Here is a 16,369-nt window from a genome sequence, read left to right as displayed (position 1 = left end):
CCTGCCGAGCAGAGAGCCCGATGCAGGGCTCGATCCCAGGACCCTGAGACCATGACCTGAGCCGAAGGCAGAGGCTTAACTCACTGAGCCACCCAGGTGCCCCAGTTCTGTTCTCTTTTTGTCTCATACTGGGTTTTCATAGCCTCGGCTCGCCTATCTCTGATGATCTCATTCCAGGAAATATTAGGATGTATCAGAACTGTCTAGAACAACCCAGAACACACCACTATGCTCACATCCATTAGCCTTAAACTTGGCCCTAGAGCACATGTCACACCCTGACTCTGTGACCCACAAATCTTACAAAGAAAATCTCTTTCCTAATGAATCAAGGGGTCCTCTTGGAGCGTCCAGACTGGCTTCCACTGTCCTGTTAATGCTAAAGCACCTTCTGTATCACCCGGTTTCTCCCCACCCCTCACGTTTCTCTTTCTGTTTGTTGTTTCCAAACCTTTCAGGGACAGAGATAGAGGAGGCTTCCAGAAAGCATCAACAAAGGATCACCTGCACCTTACCATTCAGCTTGGTGCTAAATTTCCTAACAGCTAGAGCCGAGGTAAATTAGATAATCCTAATTATCTGATACAAGGAGGACCCATAGGGGACATCAGGAAAGACCAACTTCTGACCCCTAGATTCAGAATGAAATGTATCACCTGGAACTTTCAATAAAAGAATTTGAAGGGAGAAATCACATTTATGGAGCCACGTTGGACATTTCACAGATATGATTTCACTGAAGCCCCTCAAAAATCCCGTGATTTAGTCTCTATGCTATAGGATAGAAACTGATCCGCTGACTCCCACAGCTAGTTGGAGGAGGAGCCAGGGTTCAGGTCCAAGTGCTCTTCCCTCCCCATTGATGGACGGTATCTTCAAGGCCAGTTTCATAGTAGCTAAAGAGACATGCTTCATTCTCTTACTGACCTCAATAAAAAACCAAGGACTTCAAAATTCAATCTTCTTTATTCCTCAATGACTCATTGAATGCCTATTATTTTCCAGGCATTTCTAGAGAAGGCTAAATTAATAAACCCCGGGCACTCACGTCGCTTATGCATCTCAAAAGCTATCTAGCTAATGTAGTGTATTCGTGAAGCCCATTATAGATATTGTGTGCATACGCGCGCGCGCACACACACACACACACAGCCCCTTCAGGTGATACAAATTCGAGCAGCCTCACTGTGCTCAGCCAATGTCCCACAGGCTAAACACGGGGGCACTGGGTTCCGGGAGGCCTCCCCAGTGCCTGGGACTCTGTCTGCTTTAAGAGCAGAGTATATATTCGTTTGAATATATACATTCTGGTAGATATATAGTAAACATTCTATTCATTCATTCATTTGATGACTATTGGAGATCTACCATGTGTCAAGCAGCCAATAGGATCTTGGGATTAGAGTGGTGAGTGGAGCGATCCTGGTGTCTTCTACTGGCACACTGCACTGATGGTGGCTTTATGGCTGGACCTCGAGAGATGAATCAGTGTTGCTTGTGGTGGAAGAACACTTGGGCAAAGGGAGATCATGAGTGAAGGCGGAAGGTGTGAAAGCGGGTGGTGTTCTCGAGGAGCGCAAATATGGCCACTGCCTACCCGAAAGCCATTCTGCCCTTCCTTCCTTCCTTGGTAATGCGACTGGGTCTAGTCCTGTTCATCACACCATGGGGTCTTGTGCTTGGGGAGGACGCTCTCGTCAGTCTTGGGGGTGGAAGCTGGGTCACTTGAAGTCCAATAACGGTAATTCGACTTCTAGCGGTGGTTAGCGTCAGCCCTCAGTGCCGTTCTGGACAAGGAGATGTGAGGAGGACGTTTGGGAGGGGTTGCTTCTGGGAAAGGTTTTTCTCCTGGGTAGAAAAGAGATATTCACGTAGAAGTCTCCATCTGTGCACACAGCTGGGGGAGTTTGTGAATCTTGGGGCCATACAAGCTGTCTCATGGGCACACACTGGAACCCACCAAAGGCCCAAGCCAACCCACTGGGGACTGCAGAGCCAAAAGCTGGAGAACCCTGGAGTCTCTGGAGACCCCACCAGGCTTCTAGAGTAGCCTGTCCTGCAGTTGCCTACCTCTGACTCTCCCCGTATGATGTAGTTGACTTCCCCATGGGTTACGCCATCCACAGCCGAAGCCTGACCACAGACCACACGTTGTCTGGTGACGTGGCAGGAAGTGACTGCAGGCCTATGAGCTGAGGCCATGTGGAGAGCCTCACAGCCAGTGCCAAGGGGCTCAGCTTTCTCCTGTAAGGTCTGGGGAGAGATCTGACTTTAAGAAAGGGTACAGCCCTGTTTCTTTGCTAATCCTGGTGGCCAGGTGGCAAGCAGATCAGAGACAGAAGGGAACTGTAACAGGAAGACCGGGTGGGTGACGGCTACGAGTCTGATCAGGAGACTTAGTGGACACGGAGAGGAAGGTCTGAGGACATTTCTAGGCAGGAGGGGAGGATTTAACAAGCTTAAATGTCAGGAATGAAGGAGAGGCATGGGTTTCCCCAGCGGGAGAGACAGTAGCTAACAGTGTCTGCTCACCCAGACCACTCACCATTCCTAGAAAATACCATCCACGTTCAGACCTTAATGCCTTTACTGCTATGGCTGTCTCCCCCATGCGACCTTCCTCAGTGAATTCCCATTCCTGTGATCCCACGGAATAGCATCGTTGCTCTTGGGAAATCAAATGTCATCGGCCGTCCTGGGGTTACAGTCACAGATCTGGAGCTTAACCCCCGGGATGGAGAACCACCTTTACCAACCATAGTGAGGAGCCCCTCTGAGCACTGGGGGAGCAGAAGGCTGAATCACTTCCAATATATTGATTGTAAACTTGGCCAAAGAATAGAAAGCTAGCGTCTCATGCTGGATCTATTTCTTGACTAGATTCAACAAAGGCTAACCATTGCCAGTTCAGAAATGCACCTGGAACAATGCTTGTTGCGTTTCACTTCCCAAGGCTTAAATTTCTTGTTTTCTGTAAAATATAGTGTTAGATAACAAGGGAGGGGGGCTGGTATGAAAGGATGGAGTCTACATTCTTCACATTGAAAACCTACTTAGAGTGGTTTTCCTTCTCAGCAGCAGCTGTCCTGAGTGTTCTCTCATTTGTGGCTACATTTTGAATTCAGCAGAAGGATCCTGCTCGACGGGGGGGGGGGGGCCTTCGGCTGGTTAAGTCGCTCATCCCCGGTATCTGGGGCTGAGCCCATGAGAAGCATAAATGATGGGAGGAGTAGACAGCTAGTTAGCAGCTGAGCTGGGCCAGCTGTGTTCGTCTGTACGACTTGGTGAGCTGTGGGGCGGGAGGGCTGGGTCGTCCCTAACTCGCTGCTTTATGGCAGAAGCTGAACCAGAGGAGGTAAGCTCCACCCAGGCCTGACCCACGTGAGGAAGAGGACCAAGACTGAGGGAACACCAGTGGAAATGACCAGAAAAGGTACCACTGGCAGGGCACAGGAGGGGGAAGTGATGCCTCTGGAGAACCGAAGCCTCGACCCCCAGCGACCTCGAGTGCCGTCGTGGCCCGTGACCACCACGCCTCTAAGCTGACCCGGGATCACTCAAGTCTGAGAGTCCACAGCTGATGGGGTAGAAAGATGGACAAGTCAGGCGGCAGCGTCAACATCATTGCCTCTTCTGGGAGCGTGTGCCGTTCAAGGGTAACACGTGGGTGGCCTTGAACCCAACCAGCCCTGGAGAACTGGGTTCCTGTGGACTGACTTTGCAAACTTCAAAGCAAAAGTTAATTCTGAAGCAAAAAGCAGGATGTTTGTTTCAGGTGAGCGACCTTGCCCAGAACTTCCTTAGTTACAAACTAAGGCATGCGGAGGCATGGGAACTGTTGACAGGGTAACACCCAGACCCCTGAATCTCTGTTCTTTGTCCCAGATGGGAAAAGAGGTGAAAAATCTCCTTGGATGGCTTGACCATTGGGCTAGAGCCAGGGTTGGTACCAAAGCCAGCCTTCCACCTGTTCTCTGTGCGCCCCTTGAGCTAAAAATGGTTCTTACGGATCAACATTTGCGATCCATCGGATGATGGGGAGTACTGGCTTTGAGCCCCAGTTAAATGAAGGGTTATCTTTCCCCAAACAGAATTTCAGGCTTTTCATTAGCCACCCTGTATTACCAACGAACCAGCCAACAAAAACAAAAACAAAGCAAAATTGTATTCAATTATCATAATTAGATTTTGAATTCTATCCAAAAAATTATAGGAATTCGTTTTCTCTTTTGTAATAGAAATACCCAGGTAATATTCTCCGTTTTGCCTCTTGGCCTGCAAAACTAAGAGATCTCGTCTCTGGCCCTTCACAAGAGAAGGTGGCTGACTGCTGAGCTAGAAGCGAACCTCTCCACCCCGTGTGCTCTGGGCGCCATGACAGGCCCCGGGAGCGTGTTAGCAATGCAGAGCCTCAGGCCCCACCAGCCCTCCTGCATCAGAATCTGCTCTTTGACAAGCTCCCTGGGTGGTCTGTGAGCCTGGGATGTTTGAGGCACCACACTGGAGTCCTGGAGGGACATCACTTCATAAGGCCCCAGCTTGGGAATGGGCTCTAGTACCCAGTGGGTACCCCAGGGTAGAAGGGCCCAGACCCTCTCCCTGGGGGGTGCTGCTCCTCTAGAAAATGTCCCAATGCTGGCCATCAAAAGCTTGGCCCATGCCCCAATCCTAAAAAGCCACCTCCTTCCATCTCTGGGACCTTTGTTTTCCCATCTGCATAATGGGGGTCTGAAGAGCTGACATCAGAAGTCCCCTATGGTTTGATCACATGCCCTTGTTTTGTGTTTCTGTTTTTGTGTATTTGTTGCTTTCTGGCTTTGTTTGAGGACAGGGGGTGTTTGACAGAATCGTCAGTTCTGTAAGGATGGCCACTTGTCATGAGAAAGGGGACTGGTCCTCATGTAGCTTCTAGGTGAGAGCAGTGAGTTAAGATGTTGGATTCATGTCATTTTACATGGAACATCTTCTGTTGGGTGACACTATTTCTACTTAGAACCAATAGGAGGAGATGCTAGGGGATCAGATCTGGGGAAGTGTGTATCCTTGGGCCCCGCGTGCTTGATGGTTTTGGATGGACTCCATTGAATGAGACTGTGGGGTCCTCAATGAATTCAGTAGCGTGGGTCGTCTTTATTGGCCATCCTCTTGTGGGCGGCATCTGGGAGGCAACAGAGATGTGACTGTGACACACGACAGGTACAACTTGGCCCTCCTGGGGCTTGCATTCCACCGAGTGAGGCAGACTTGAAACAGTACCTTGAAGCCAACAGGAAAAAGATGGAAGCATGTTCCAGCCTAAGAGAAAAGCGTGTGCAAAGCCCTTGTGCCAGGAGGGAGCATGGCTGTCTTGAGAAACAAGTATGACTGGAAGCCAGTATGGCTGAGGGCGTGGGGCGGGGGGCGGGCAGCGCAGGAGGAGTGGGACATGAGGCCAAGGGGCGGTTTGTAGGAGGGGTGGGCTCACAAAGGGCCTCGTGGCTGGCAAGTGTGGCTGTGCATGGGCTGTTCAGCCGACAGAGGACGTGATCTGATTTCTATTTTGAAGAGCCTATTGGCTGGCACGTGACATTGGAGAGGAGTGAGAATGGGCATGGCAAGTCCATCTAGAAGGCTCCTGCAGCCGTCCTGAGAGAGGTGACCAGGATCAGGTAGCTCCTTCCCTGTGGGAAGAAGCCAAGCCATAGAGAAAGTCCCCTCAAGCCAACCGAGAGCTGGGCTGGGCAGGTCACACCACCAAAGCCTTGACTGAAAATGGTTGAAGTTGGTCACCCATGGGAGTTAATAGGGCAGCCTTATGAGACACTGCTACTAAATGTTGTGTGGCCTCGAACTAGTTCACTGATCTCTCTGGGCCTCCATTTTTCTTGAAAATGAAGAGTTTCAACTAGATAAACTCTAAATAGGATGACGATATAGTTTATTGTCCTAACCAGGACACTCTTGAGAGTGAAAGGAGGAACAATTAATAACTACTCCAGGACAGCGGGAGTAAACCAAGTCAGTCTTGGAAACCAGGACTAGACATCCCTGGAAATCTCTGCTCCAAACCCAAGTGTCCGCACTCCCAGTTCAGGGCTCCATCTGTCTACAGTTCCTTTATGGATTGGGACCTGAAGTAACCCATTTGTAACCAAAGTTGCACACATCCGAGGTCCCTAGTGAATTCAACTCCCAGCTCACTACGAACATTATAGACATCATTTTGCTCCCAATGCATATTTTTTCCACTGCGTTGTTTGACCAGATGGCAGAAGGAGGCTCTGTTTCGGCCCTTGGAAGGGTGGGATCACTGGTGAATGCGGGGGATGGCAGGGCGTCACTCTGTCTCTGATCGTTGACGCTGCCAGGTGGATGGAGGTGGGGGTTAGGGGGGAAGGCAGATGGACAGGAGTGCCCCCAGAGTGGAACTGTCCCCTATGTCCTCCTTAGGCTCTGGGCTCTCCACAGGCTGTCTGGTGGTTGTTAAGGAATTATAGTGTTTGATATTAAGCAAAATCCCATTTTTCTTAATGGGAAAAGCAAACAGGATTTAGAAAGAGGAACAGGAAATTCAGGTTCTTGTCAGGGTCACACATCACTCACCCATTGGTGACTTTGGACAAGTCATTTACTTCCTGATCCCCAGTTTCCTCATCAGTAAATTTAGGTATTACCGCCCTTTGAGGATATAATTAGGATCAAATCAGGTCCATAAACCATGAAGGTTTTTTTTTTAACTCTTTACTTTGAAGTATTTCAGATTTACAAGTCACAAAAAGAATTCCCATGTGCCCTTCATCCCCAAATGTTTCCATCTGATGTAATCACAGCTCAGCGATCAGAATCAGCAGGTCAACCCTGAACAACACTATCAGACTAAACTGGAGACCTTGAATTTCACAAAATGTTCTAACTAATGCTTGGCGGATTGTTGTTGTTTTTTTTCCTTGCCCAGGATCTGGTCCAGTTTCTGAAGTTGTGATGCCTCTTTCTGTTTTTCTAATCTGTAACAGGTCCTCCGTTTTCCATTATCTTTCATGACCTTGACACTTAAAAAAAAAAAAAGGTTTATTTATTTGAGAGAGAGAGAGAGAGCATGTGAGCAAAGTGGGAGGGCTGGGGCATAGAGAGAGAGAGTCTCAGGCAGACTCTGCACCCAGCAATGCAGGGCTCAAGCACAGGGGCCTGAGACCCTGACCTGAGCCAAAACGAAAAGCTGGGCAATTAACAGACTGAGCCCCTCAGGCGCCCTCGTGACCTTGACACTTTTGAGGAGTACAGGCTAGATGTTTTATAGACGGTCCCAAATTTGGGTCTATCTGATGTTTCCCCATGGCTAGACTCATACTATGCATTTGTGCAGGAATACACTAATGGTGGTGTTGGTATCAGTACCTGCACAGAGTGACTATGCCTTTCCGGGGGTGCCCACTTTGATCTCCTGAATAAGGTGATGTCTGCCAGGTTTCTCTGTGGTCATCTATGGAACTACTATTTTGTAATTAGTAAGTATCTTGTGAGGAGATGCTGTGGGATTATGCACATATCCTGCTTCCCATCATATCTTTACCTACTAATTTTACCATCTGTTGATGATTCTTGCCTATAATAATCACAGCGGTGGTTGTTGGACACACACTAATTTTCTGCTTACAAAGTTGTTTTCATTATTGCTCTTATTTCTCTTAAGGTCTGGGGCAGGGATGGGTGTTCAAACTGCTTGGTGGCAACCTCCTGGGGAAAAAAATGGAAGGTAACATAGTCACGGGTTTTGGAGAGTGGGTCATGGACATCTTTGGGAGTTTGTTTTTCAGTCTATCACATCCGTCGGCACTGTCTTGGAAAGCTACAGTTAGGATAAATGTTTGCTACTGCAACAGGATGAAAACAAGAGTGGCTTACGCACAGAGAGGCATTCGATTCTGTCTCACAGGCGAGTCCAAGTCCAGGCATGCAGTTCAGGGCTGGGAGGGCACCTCGGTCGTATCGGGGACACCAGCGCCTTCAACCTCTTTTCTCTCCTCTATATACCACACAGCTTCTGTCTCATGGGCTGAGATGGCTGCTTCAGCTCCCGCCATCATGCCTGAGTTCCAGACAGCAGGAAGATGAGAAGAAAATGTCTCTGATGGTGAGCCCGGATTCGGCACAGATCTAGTCTGTTGGTATCCTGTTAGTCACATGGTTGTGCCCCGCTGCAAGGAACTCTGGGAGATGTAGTCTTCAGGGGAACTGTGTCTAGATAAAATGTTACCACTGAGGAATTAGGGGAGACAAGTAGTAGTGTTGCCAAGAAAGACAAGAGGGCACAGTGGTGATGATGGGCCATTGTGATGACAGTCCATCCAAGGTGTGCGATGCGTGCCTGTGGCTTGGGCTCCTTTAGACAGACAGCTCAAGGTTAACTCTGAGTCAGACAGACAGGCAGATACAGTGACGGAGTGTGCTGGAATGAACCTGCTGCTGCCAGTGTGAACGTTGGCTCAGCATGGAGAGTGGCCAAGTGGAAAGCACATGTGCTTTATTTTTTTAAGATTTAAGATTTTTAAAAGATTTTTAAAATCTAATTAATCTAATTAGTTAACTGGGCTTTCCACTCTATAGATACGTGAGACCATAGATGCCCTTTGGGTCTCAGTGTCTTAATAAACCGAGTGGGATCATGAAACTCCCCTTGAGGCTGTGAGCACTGGATGACACAGAGCCTATAAACAACCTGGCCCAGGGCCGGGCTCACAGGAGGGGCTCCAGTGAGATAGCCAGTCGTGACATCTGTGCCCCTGTCCATCGCTGGCCAGGCACCCAGTCTTCCGGACGGACGTGCGACTCTACCTCTCGAGGCCAGCACCCTGCAGAGCCGAAGGCCTTCTGAGAAATGGTAGGATGACTTCGGTCTATCTGTGATCCTGCTCTAATTTTTGCATTTGGAAATTCGTTAAGAATTCATGTTGATGAATCCCAAACGCATGCACCATGAAAAACAATTAGCATTAATAGTGTGAAAGAAGGAGATCAATAAATAGATTCATTTTTAAACTGTAATAATTTATTTGGTTCCTGACTTTTGGGAAATACTGCATGTTCGGGTGACACACCGACCTTTGCGTAGCCGAACCCCGATGATTTGTGAACGGAGGCTGATATGCGGCACACACGCCCTAGTCTAGAGTGCGCGACACTGGGGTCCCACAGCACCACTGGGCAAGGGTGGAAGCCACCCCTGCCAGGAGACAGTGTGCCTGACAAACCGTTCATCAGGCCTGTTTCCTCCTTACACACTTCCCGAATGCAGCGCTGCAGATGGTAAACATTAAGGAGACCAGTACACCAAAGACGGGAGGAAAGATCTGGCATTCATCAGACAACGAGCAGGGAAAGGAAGAAAGAGCTATTTGAAGATGAGCTGCTGAGGCTCTAAGACAGAACACGTGCCGTGTCAGTGTCTCCCCTGCGGCAGGAAGGCCTGGGGAGGAATGTCTGGGTGCAGAAAAGGGAGGTGAGCCCAGACCCATCAGGAGGGAAGGGGCAAAAGCAATGAGGCTGCACAGACATGCAGGGAAGAAGGGAGAGAGCCAGGGCCCCTTCCTCACTCGCTCCAGAGCAGAGGGCTGCTGTGGGCATCCTCTCTTGAGAGTACAAAGGAAACACAATGACCTTGTACTCCTTGCACCTAGGAAGCCAGAGGACCTGAGGGAGGGAGCTCAGAACCGAAGGAGGCGAGGGCTTGCTTCATAGAAAGGGGCTGTGGAGTGCCAGCAAGACGGCAGCCCTGCTCTTCGCAGCTCCGGTGGGATGTCGTGGAGGAGGAGAACAGCAGGCAAACCAATGTGTGGGTTCTCTCTGCCCAGGAGGACAGCGGCACCAGGCTAGGGCTTGGGACAGCGGACAGACAGATGGCACAGCCCATGGTGCCCTGGGGCCATCTGCCGGCTGCTGGGCCGAGCAGGCCGTGGGGCAGACAGTGGCCCGGTTTGCGGGTAGCTGCAGATGGCTGGCAGCACGCCCCCCACCCGCCGGGCCTGGGGCCTGGGGCCGGCACAGATTACATTTTAAGGTGATAGTCATCTTTGACCTTTGGGACCTCTGGGGCCACTGGTCATCCATCTTAGAGCCGCTGACTAGCAACCTCTGGGCTATTTTTATGGCCAGCAAACATTGCCCATTGATTGAATTGATTGAAATCTGCATCTGGTTCACGGGGAAAGGACGCGGCCTCACAGCCCAACGGGCAGCTGGGTTGTCTGTCGTCTTCTGCACTCTCCTCACCTCGGCCCTCTCCCAGCACGGAAGTGTGCCTGGAAACAGGGCACACGCAGAGATGCACGCGCACACCCCAAACACACAGCCACACACACACACACACACACACCTGAAACACACACACATAAGCACACACTCCCAAAACACACAGCCACATACCCGTGCACACACACCTGAAACACACAGCCACACACACGCATGAAACACACACCCACATGCGCACACCTGAAACACGCACACACACCCAAAAACTACAGCCACACACACCGTACACACCACCACTCCTTATAGACACCACATTCTTTTCCAGCCAGTTTCTGGGCACGGTTCTCATTCCCTGCCAGCAGTTGAAGGGATCCTCAAAGGAGTTCAGCTGTGAAAAGCAGAGGTGTATTTAACTCAAGGGGAGCCCACACAAACCCACATACTAATCTATACAAACACACAATCGGGAGCTTGAAAAAGAAACAAACAAAACATATCCGGAATGAAACACACGTCTGGTGAGTTTGCAATGGGTCAACTTGGCTGAGCCGAACACTGTTTCCCATAATTCCGTCCCTGCACATTTAGGATGAAACTTTTGTGAGATAAGTGCTGGCAGGGAGGCAGTCCTCATGACTGTTCTGGAATGTTCCCTCTTCACCCTGCTTCCTGTCCCAGCCTCCTTGCCGGTGTGGGCCTGGCGGTGGCCAAGGGCCTGAGGAGCCTTTTATCTGGCCCGGTTGGGTTGGGTGGCCCGGAGGCGCAGGTGTGGCGGCGGTGGCTGCCGGGTGGGCCTCGGTGGGGCCACAAGATCCGCGAGCCCCACCCCAGGCTGGGGAGAAGGGCTTCTGTTTAAGCCTTTGATCTAATGCCAGGTGGAAGACAGAGGTCAGATCTACTCCCGCAAGCAAAATAAAAAATAAAACAAACAAACCAAAAACAAGCAAGAAAGAAGAAAAGAGAAAAACAAGTGGCAAGGGAATTTTGTTAGTGGGAAATAAGGTAAATTGGCAGCCGGAGCCTGGGCCACGTGGTACCACACAGGGACTTCGAAGATGGTAGCAAGCAGAGGACCCCAGAGTCGGCCAGGGGATGCAGGGTGTGGCCCTTCCCCAAGCTGTTGCTCCCCAGGGACCCAGCCCTGCCAGGCTATACAGGTCACCTCTGATGACTCCAAGATGACCCCTCTTGTTCTCCTGACGCTGGTGACCAGGTGGCCCTCCGAGTCAGGCTGGCTCCAGTCGGTACACTCATTCAAATCCCAGCTCCACTGGTTTCTGGTGGTTGTGACCTTGGCCATTTGTTAGCCCTGTTACCCTCAGTTTTCCTCTCTGTAAAATGGGCAGGATGGTATTCTCCCACAGGGCCTGTGAGAACTACTGAAGCTGGTGCGTCCGGTCCCTGCCTTCCCCGGCTTCTGAGGCAGGGTGTCCCGGCTGCCACACTTCTGGCAGTTTGGGCAACTAGATCTTGGCTGTGCGGGGTGGTCCTGCGCAGTCTGGCGGGTTTGCAGCCGCCCTGCCCCGTGCTTGGTCTCTGTCGGGCGCACCCTGGTTCCAACAACCACCAGGGTCTGCAGACACTGTCAGGAGTCCCCCGGGTCAGACTGCCTGCGGGAGAGGCTCTGCAGCGGGGAGGCCAGCGGGTCTCCAGGGGAGGGACGTGCGAGGCAGAAGGCGCTACCTTCAGGCAAGCTGGGGCCCCTGGCGTGGGCTTTGGGCTTCCCTGGGCCTGTTCCCCCGCCTGTAAGAAGAGGATAACAATAGTCCCATCACTATGGGGGTCACAATGTGACAGTATTTGTAATTCGAGTGTTACTTGAATAGAAGGCATTGTCACCACTGGAATGGTGGCCCCTGAGGACGGGATTTTGTCTGTCTCCTTCACTACTGAGTCCCCAGGAAGCCCAGGCAACAGGAGGCCCTGGGGAAATGGGCCCCGAGTGGGAGTGAACATTCCTTGTGCTGCCATGGGGTCTGGTGAGGCGGCTGGGCCCTCCGACTCCTTCAGCAGTGAAAGTCGATGACATTGATTCCTCCGTGACCTCTGCCCCAGCAGTGGGGGCTGTCATCGGGAGCTTGGTCTCCAACTGGAGACTGGCCACGCTGCTGGAGAGGGCTGGACAGGGCTCTGGGGTGTAGGAGCCTGCATTTAGATGGGGGCATGCCTTGCAAGCCGACTCCTGGGCACAGCCACCCACATTGTCGCCACTCCTGGGGGGTGGGAGGGGCGGTGGCCTACCTGGCCCTCGGGCAGAGGCCCGAGGCACTCCCATTAGAGCATCCAGCAGCTTTCCAGCCCTGCCCTCTGGCTATGGCCAGGGGGGGCTACAAAAGAAGCCCCATACTTGGCCAGGATTAGGCATCCCACAGGATAAGCAGACCTCCCTAGCAGGCTCAGTTTCCCCCATTTCTCCCACCGAGGGGTATCAGTATGGAACCCACCCAGCCTTTCCCCAGATACGCAGGGCACCCTGATGCCATGCATGCAAAGCCTGGGGCCCAGGACCATTCATGGCCGCGGTGGGACTTCCCATGCCTGGGGTTGGCTTTCTGATGGGCTTCATTTGTGGTCTTGCTTTTTTGATAAAGCAGCTGAAGGGGTCCGAGGGCCAGGAGCATGGGCTCTGCCTCTGGATGCCACAGCGAGGCCCTCCGACACCAGCAGGAGCCTGCTGGCCCCACGGGCTCTCTGGTCACTGCTCTGACCATCCTTACAACACCGGCTTTCCTTGGGCACAGCAGGTCCTCTGGAAATTTGGCTTATGTCTGGACATTTGTAAGCACCGTCCCCAAACCTCCTTGTCGTCCCCTTGCATGTAAAATCCTTGAGGGAGCTTTACACCTGCTGAGAAGCCAAGGCTGTCAGTGTCTAAGGCACCCCCACACTCAGACAGGCCCCAAAGCCTCTCCCAAGCCTCCTGGTTCCACTCTTCCTAATAGGAACCCACAAGCTCCAGGAAAACACAGCATGGTGACCTCAAGGAAGAACCCGACAATTTGTTTTCTATTCAGAAGCCCGAGTTAAGCCCATCGGTGTTCTTGAACAGCTTCGTGTGTAGCTCTTTTGTCCCAGGCCTCGCCCAGGGCCCAAGAACAGTGAGCTGCAGCCCCCCACGCCCCTGCCACCGGCAGCGGGGAGGGGCTCTCCTGGACGCAGAACATTCAGGATGCTCCGGGCTGGCACCAGACGAGCTGACCAGTGGAAGCTTCTCGTGCAATCAGAGGCAGAGCAGCCCGGAAGCCCCTCCATGTTGAGGACTTGTGCCCCACAAGCAGATGGAGGTGCAGGGGGCCACGCTTCGGGCTCACCTTTTTCAAGGCCTCCTCCCTGTCCCAAACACGCCTTTCCTCCGAGGGCCAGTTTTCTTCCCTGTGGGAAACTGCTGCATTTAGAGACAAACTTCTTTTCGTCCAAACTTTCTACTTTGTCATCTTCTTTACTCACAAGCAACATTGCCAGGCACTCCTCAGACTTGAAAATACAGTGGGTAGAAAGGAGAACTCTTGGATCGGGGGTGGGGGGTGGCGGGAGGGGGGCCCTTGTCCAGGTTGCGCCCTGAGTCCTGTTACTGACATGGCACAACAGAAAAGGTCATCAATGTGGGTTTGTTCCTGATGCTTGGGGCAGCTGGGTGACACGTGGGGTTCCACTAAGAGAGTTCTTCCTGCTTCTGAACCACACTCAGTCCCCTCTCTGGGCCCCCCTAAGGAGTGCGAAGGACAGCAGCCTGGTTCTCAAACTGCCTGCCCTCCAGGGAATGACTCCGAACTCCATGCCATGGACTTGGCCTTGGCTCTGACAGTCGGATGTGGGAGTGGAATCAGGAGCTGTTACCTGGAAGAACAGAGACAGAGATGGGGCATGGTTCACAGGACAGCCCTGGGCACACAGCAAGCACGGCCAGCTTCAGGACGCACATGAAGACCCAGGCTGGGGCTGACCCTGGGCGTTGCAGGTGGGCCCACTTACAGAGCACAGGCAGTATCCCCAGTGGGGGCCGATGGGTACGGTGGGCCGGGATGGCAAGCCAGCTGGACCCCATTCACTTCCTGCCAGGCTCAGAAGCGAATGACTATCAACCCACTCCTGCCTATGAGAGGTGGGCTGATTGTAGGTTCTGACAACAGAGAAAGCACCTTAGTGAAAGCCCGGAAGAAAAGCAGATGGCACCCCTAAATTAAACCCCAGAGTAGACGTCTGAAGGACGTTGGGATCCTCTCACTTAACCTTGCAAACCACAGCCTACGGACCACCCATGGCCCGGGATCTTCTGCACCATGACACAGCTGGCCAGCAGGCTGGGGACTGCGCCTGCCCCACTCGGTTCGCACACCGTCAACCCTGAAGCCCACGTTCCATGACAAATGTCTTATAATGACCTTTTAACTATCTTGATATTAAGCTTATAGATAATACAGCTTCCCTATATGCATAATAAAAAATCAATATAATGCCCTACAGGTAATATAAGGGAGAAATAAGGGGGAAGTAATTCATAATGAAGTAGTTCAATAAGTAAATACACGGGCACCACCAGCCTCACAGACAATCACCGCAAATGCTCCAAACGCAGGCGGATAGAGATTTGTTGCACTGGTGACTTCAATACCTTAAGTATTGTTGCTATTGATTATGTGATTTTCTGAAATGGTAAACAATTCTTCGAGAAGTTATGCCCATGACAGGGTCCCATCTCCACTCTTTGGGAAAATGAAGTCTAAGTGTCTCGGAAAACAGGACAAGGCAGGGATAAAGGGAGGAGGAATTCTCCAGGAGGTGCCATCCCGGGGCAGCCAGAGTGAGGAGAAAAGTCGGAGCAGCGGCTGCGGAGGGCAGAAAGCCCTGCAGGTGACACGTTCCTGAGCAACTCATTTTTCAGACACCTCGCTAGGGGGCTGAGGACACTTGGCTCCGTAGAGGTCTCTGGAGAGAGCATATGGGGCAGTCACACATCAGAAGAGTCCCCTGGGAGAAGCGAGGGACTTGGAATCCTCATACGCCTTGGCTGAAGTTGGTTCCTGGGCTAGTTAATCTCCTGCCCCTCTGGGTCATGTCCTCTGGTCCACAAGGCAATGGCACCCTCTCGAGCGTGGCCCTTGATCTGACTCTAGAAGCCACGTTGGGATATCCTGAGCATCAGGGCATGTGGGCATAGGGCCGGTTGACCTCAGCTGGTGGCACCATGATGCCTCAAAGTGGGTCAGGTGGACGGGCAGCCCAAGGCTTGGGAGGCAGGAGGAGCCAAGAGGATGACTGGCCAGAGGTGAGTAAGCCAAGTTGGATACAAACAACACTCTTGGGAGATTTACTTGTACGTCAAAACCTTTTAAAAAATCATTTTGTGTTTATATATTTTTAAAAAAAAATCATGTTTTCAGCCCTGATCGTTATGAAGACATTTTTTCCAACCTATTGAAATGTTTACTGGGGCATCTGAAAGTCAGCTAGAACACAGGACAATGGACTTGTGGCTGGGACTGTTCCGTAGTCGACAGGACAGGGACAGCTGACATCTGTAAGTTCCAGATGTGGTTCTAGGGGCCTCGTGCCGAGTGTGAGCACGGAACACACACCACGATCCTAGGAGGTGGGTACAAGTGCTATCTATGATTTCCTGATGAAGACACGGGGACAGGGACGCTGACACACCCAGAGAATGGGCGAACTGGCATTTGTTTCAATTAGCAATAATCACGCCTCGGATAAACCTCATTGGCTACGATACTGCCACTGCGCAAAGCTCCAACTGGCGTTTGTGAAGGCAGCTGTTCCCGGCTGGAGTTAGAGCCTTAGCTCCAGCAGCCCAGCCTTCACCAAGTCGATGCCAGTACCTTCTCCCCCCAACCCTGTGACAAAGCACTCGGGCCAGTTCCCACCCTGGCTCCGTGGGAGCAGCATGCTCCCCGCAGACCTGGTGTTCTGGTCACGGACACCCAGCCTGCTCGCATCACTGCTCTGGGCTCCCGGTTTACCAGCCCCGGGTGGGATCAAGGATGGGTGGGCCCTGGAGCAAAAGGATGGTGAAGGAAGAAGGGATTGGAACATCCCTGTGAAATCCATGTCGTTATACTTCTAGGTAGCAAGACAGGCTGGCCCTTTGCCCAAAGTGGGAGATGAAGATTTAGACGACTTTTGGCTGTTG

The 16,369-nt window shown here is 51.9% G+C and overlaps 1 pseudogene; it reads right to left on the bottom strand.

Moving 5' to 3' along the window:
- Window positions 1-15,818: 15,818 nt before the first annotated feature.
- On the bottom strand, window positions 15,819-15,969 carry LOC125082726 (uncharacterized; annotated as a pseudogene).
- Window positions 15,970-16,369: the final 400 nt, after the last annotated feature.

This window comes from Lutra lutra, chromosome 12, assembly GCF_902655055.1.
Source record: "Lutra lutra chromosome 12, mLutLut1.2, whole genome shotgun sequence".
Taxonomy (NCBI): domain Eukaryota; kingdom Metazoa; phylum Chordata; class Mammalia; order Carnivora; family Mustelidae; genus Lutra; species Lutra lutra.
This window is presented reverse-complemented; position numbering and strand designations above follow the sequence as displayed.